This window comes from Sinocyclocheilus anshuiensis, unplaced genomic scaffold (assembly GCF_001515605.1).
Source record: "Sinocyclocheilus anshuiensis isolate Anshui unplaced genomic scaffold, SAMN03320099.WGS_v1.1 scaffold3745, whole genome shotgun sequence".
In the NCBI taxonomy this organism is placed as follows: domain Eukaryota; kingdom Metazoa; phylum Chordata; class Actinopteri; order Cypriniformes; family Cyprinidae; genus Sinocyclocheilus; species Sinocyclocheilus anshuiensis.
The window spans coordinates 99,429-103,729 of record NW_015547637.1 but is presented as its reverse complement, the minus strand read 5'-3'; the positions used below and the strand labels follow the sequence as shown (position 1 = coordinate 103,729).

General features: G+C 37.8%; 1 protein-coding gene across 4 annotated transcripts in view; it reads left to right on the top strand.

Moving 5' to 3' along the window:
- The window catches only part of LOC107701832 (solute carrier family 2, facilitated glucose transporter member 9-like), a 20,339-nt gene that overhangs the window by 1,920 nt on the left and 14,118 nt on the right, over positions 1-4,301 (top strand). Inside the window, exons 2-3 of one of the 4 annotated variants that reach the window (XM_016503960.1) lie at positions 2,054-2,142; positions 2,231-2,325. The exons of 2 other annotated variants lie outside the window; for them this stretch is intronic. The gene's annotated coding sequence lies outside the window, so the exon portion shown is untranslated. The remainder of the gene's footprint in view (positions 1-2,053; positions 2,143-2,230; positions 2,326-4,301) is intronic. One more of the 4 variants, XM_016503961.1, reaches the window with a different exon arrangement.

Below are 4,301 nucleotides of genomic sequence, written 5' to 3'. Positions count from 1 at the left end.
TGTGTGTCTGTGTGTGTGTGTGTGTGTGTGTCTGTGTGTGTGTGTGTGTGTGTGTGTGAGTGTGTGTGTGTGTGTGTGTGTGTGTGTGTGAGACATCCGTATCAGTGTTTTATGGGCTGATTTCAGTAAATGTTTGACAACACAGGATATTAGCCGTATCTGGTGTTGTTGCAGTGATTTATTCAGCTACTCATTTTCATTAGTAGATGTGTTTTATGGCTTCATTCTGTATTATCCAGCTCTTTTGAGAATATAATTGATGACCAAAGTACTTCACAGAATCGGGTGCTTTATAGGGAGTCGTGTGGAAAGTAATAATCAAATTAAGTATTCGTATGTTATTGGTTTTCCTTGTGACGGCCTTTGATTAGATTTCAATGTAAGGAAACTCATTTTGTATAAAAAGCTTGATGATACTTGAGTCTTAAAGTCGCGCTGTGATTGGCTGAAAACATCTGGTCTGATTGGCTGCGTGAAAAATGAATTTGTGAATGAAAATCTTTCTAAACATCCACACATAACATAAGATTGAGAAGATCCAAATGCAAATGCTGGTTCACCTTCGGTTCATAAACGTTTCTAAACACGTGTGTGTTTTTGCATTGTGAATGATATTTCAGAATAAACGTGTGACCCTGGAGCACAAAACCAGTCAATTTTATGAAATTGAGATTTATACATCATCTGAAAGCTGAATAAATAAGCTTTCCATTGATGTATGGTTTGTTAGGATAGGACAATATTTGGCTGAGATACAACTATTTGAAAATCTGGAATCTAAGGGTGCAAAAAAATCTAAATATTGAGAAAATCATCTTTAAAGTTGTTCAAATTAAGTTCTTAGCAATGCATATTACTAATCAAAAATTAAGTTTTGATATATTTACGGTAGGAAATTTACAAAATATCTTCATGGAACATGATCTTTACTTAATATCCTAATGATTTTTGGCATAAAAGAGAAATGTATAATTCTGACCCATACAATGTATTGTTGGCTATTGCTACAAATATACCCCAGTGACTTAAGACTGCTTTTGTGCTGCAGGGTCAGATATTGGTGTTGATATTGAAAGCTCAGATGAGACTCATCATCTGTGATGGAGACCTGGAGTCAAGTCAAGTCAGATTTATTTATTTTGTATAGCACTTTCTTCAATACTGGTTGTGTCAAAGCAGCTTTACAGTGTCAAACAGGAAAATAGTTTGTCAATTATGCAAGAAGACAATAACAGAGTCATTTTGGTATGTTTTGTTGGGCCGTAAAGAAATATAGAGCTGAGTGTCATCAGCATAACAGTGAAAGCTAACACCGTGTTTCCTGATGATACTGTATCTCCCAAGGGTAACATGTAAAGCGTGAAAAGCAACGGTCCTAGTACTGAGCCTTGTGGCACTCCATACTATACTTGTGATCGATATGATATCTCGTCATTCACTGCTACGAATTGATGACGGTCAGATAAGTACGATTTGAACCATGACACTGGAGGAGCAGTGAGGAGATCTGATAGAGTCAAACCCTGTTCAGATGTGAACGATAGAGACGGTACAGTAATTATGGCTGGATGAGGTGAAGATCATTAAATGAGACCAATGGTTTTAGTTTCGTACTGGTTCTGAACTGGAAAAACTTCTTCACCACTGAAGAAGTGGTATATATATTTTTTTCACCACAAAAATATATATATTTTATTTATAAAAACAAATGTATACATTGTTCAGAAAAATGTAAAACTAATTTTACAACATAAATCAGTTATAAAGCCAATGCAGAAACGACGTGATTGTGCTTTTCTCTCCGTCTGTCAGTGAATAGTGATTCTCTAGCTGTCAGAATGAGCTGTTTTGTGAAATTTGAATTCATAACATTTACAGAAGATAGACTATTAGAGATGATAGTGCTATGTGTGTATGATATTAATCAGCAGAGTAACTATGGAGCGCTTGTCTGCTCGCGAGTCTCATTGACTCTTTTTCAACAGAAGACTGTTTTTCAGCAGTGTGACGTGACTGAGGTTCTGATCAATACTGAGATCTTTATCACTGACAGGCTGCAGATTTACTGTAAACTCCAGCATTCACCTGAGAGAGCGATCAAACTGCTCATCACAGCGTTCCTGCAGCAATAAAACATCTCAGGTAAGAGTCGTGTGTTTAACACACCTTTAGGACTATGACACCTCACGAGCTTTCACCTCTGCTGAATGAACCGATTGCTGACATGCAGATAAACAGTCCTTGGAGAATTACACAAGCTTATCTTCTGTCGTGTGTGTTGATGTTGAATCTGGACGGTGAGGACGAGACGCACCAGTGAACACGGTGAGTTTGAATGACGGTTCAGGTGTCAGTGTGTCATCAAAAACCACACGTTTATCATCAGACTCGTGTTAAAATACTGTTAATGGACAAAAAACGTCATTCTGTCATCATTTACTCAAAAGACAAACATTGGTACTAGTGATCAACCAATATGGATTTTTTGACCACCGATACTGATACGATATCTTGGGCAATGGCCGATAAAATATTAGAATATTTAATTTAAATAACATGCATTACAATTGCCGCACTGAAATTTAGATTTTACATATTTATTAAATTAGAAAAATTCATTGCAAAATGAATCAATATGAACAAAATTATTTGGGTAAAAAAATGTGTTTGTAAAATAAACAAATACCAGTTTCTTGATTCTGTAATCCGATTAGAGTATATTTCACAAAGAAAGTGAAAAATGTGAATTAAAAAGGAAGTAAGCACTGTAAGCAGCAGTGCGCTCAGTAATCTGGTAAGTTTGTGCGCACTGGGAATCATATTTTCTCATGAATTCTGATTTTTACATACAGTACACACTGTGAATATGACATGAATATAACAAACTGGATTATATCGCAGTATAGTTTGAAATCAAGTATGTAAATCATGCTTCTTCTTCTTAGTGCTGTCAAAATAAAAGCTTATCACACTTATCGGCCAAATAGAACAAATTATTGGTCCATGCCGATAATTTAAAAATGCCAAATATCGGTCGATATATTAGTCTTGGCGATAGATCGCTGGACCACTCGTGTTTCTGAAATTTTCCACGACTTTTTTCCAGTTGCCAAATCCAGTCACTTGAAATGCGTCCGTTTTGGACTTGTTGCCACCAAAGCCAAGACGTGAAGAAGAAAAAAAAAAAGAAAAAGATCAGTAGTGGGACTATATTCAATCATAAATCGCACTGGAGGCTTAGCCGGTGCTCTTTTGTCCGTTCCATTGCTATGATTATCACTGTGTCAGTCTTTCGAGAGCGAATCCAGCATAAATACATGCAGATGTCATTCCTGAAACTTTGCAGCATGTGTGCGTCTGAAAAACAAAAGTTTCATACAAATTCTGAATGTCTTATAGCCTATAAAGCACGCAAAGAGCTCTCCCTGTATAATCACTAGCAAGCATCGCTCATCTTAGGTCATCGCGATCTCACAAAGTTCCGTCTTAATCCATGAAGCTCTCTAAACGGCATCTGCACTCTGTTAGTTCTGAGATGATTCACGAGCGTGCAGAACTGCACTTAAGAGCTTTTCAGCGGTGAGGGAATTCTGACCAGCTGAAACGCTTCTGATTGGCCATTGCGTTGAAGAAATCATCCGATATGTCTGTGATTGGCTACGTTGCTCTACGCTTCAAAAACACGTTGTAAAGAGTAACTTTTGATGCTCTCCAGAGAGCTAACGCAAATACACACTGGACAGTTTGGCTGATCTTCAATTGAGGGTGCTTTTGCTTTCATTTGAAGGGATTTACCACCCTCTAGAACCCTCTAGAACCGGGCCTGGGCTTGGCTAACCGCTAAATGACAGCGGGGATTCCATGACTACCCTTTTAAGGGGGTCTGAATACTTTCCGTACCCACTGTATATATATATGAAATTGCAGTTTTATTTTCAATTAATTGTGCAGCCCCATTTCTTTTCTTTTTTTCTTTTTTTTTAGTTTTACATTCAGTTCAGTTAATTATTACCTTTTAATCAACTCACAACTGACCTGCAGTTCCTTCACAAACCCGTGTTTGGGAAACCCTGATCTGGATGATTGAGGAGTTCAGTTTGGAGAATCAATAATATGTCAGAACATTAAACCTCCAAAACCAGCACCTGCCCGTCTCAGATATACACTGATCTGATCTGATCTGAGACCAGCTCACTGCAGGACGCTGAAACATGACGAGCTGGTGCTGCTTTTGTTGGACTTCGTCCTGAAGGTTAAACAAACACACAGAGAGAGAGAGTGTGTGTGTGTGTGTGTGTGTG